We start from the raw sequence: 317 nt of genomic DNA on the forward strand, positions 1-317 counted from the left end.
AAGACCCAGAACAATAAAATCATATCATTGTGAATGAGGGGGAGTATGGAGTCGTAACCCAAACCCCATCTGTAGACAATTGGACATCCACTTACAGAAGGGTCACAAGGAAGAGACGAGCCAGTCAGGGTGCAGTCTAGCACTGATGAAACATACAACTTTCCTCTAGGTCTTTAATGCTTCTTCCCCTTCACTATCATAACTCCAATTCTACCTTTTAAATCCGGCTAGACCAGAGCATGTACATGGGTACAGATAAGAGCTGGAAACACTGGGAAACCAGGACAGATAAATTATTCAGGACTGATATTGAGAGT

The sequence above is a fragment of the Echinops telfairi genome, unplaced genomic scaffold, assembly GCF_000313985.2.
Source record: "Echinops telfairi isolate 266 unplaced genomic scaffold, ASM31398v2 ScPeMD7_7465;HRSCAF=8503, whole genome shotgun sequence".
Lineage (NCBI taxonomy): Eukaryota > Metazoa > Chordata > Mammalia > Afrosoricida > Tenrecidae > Echinops > Echinops telfairi.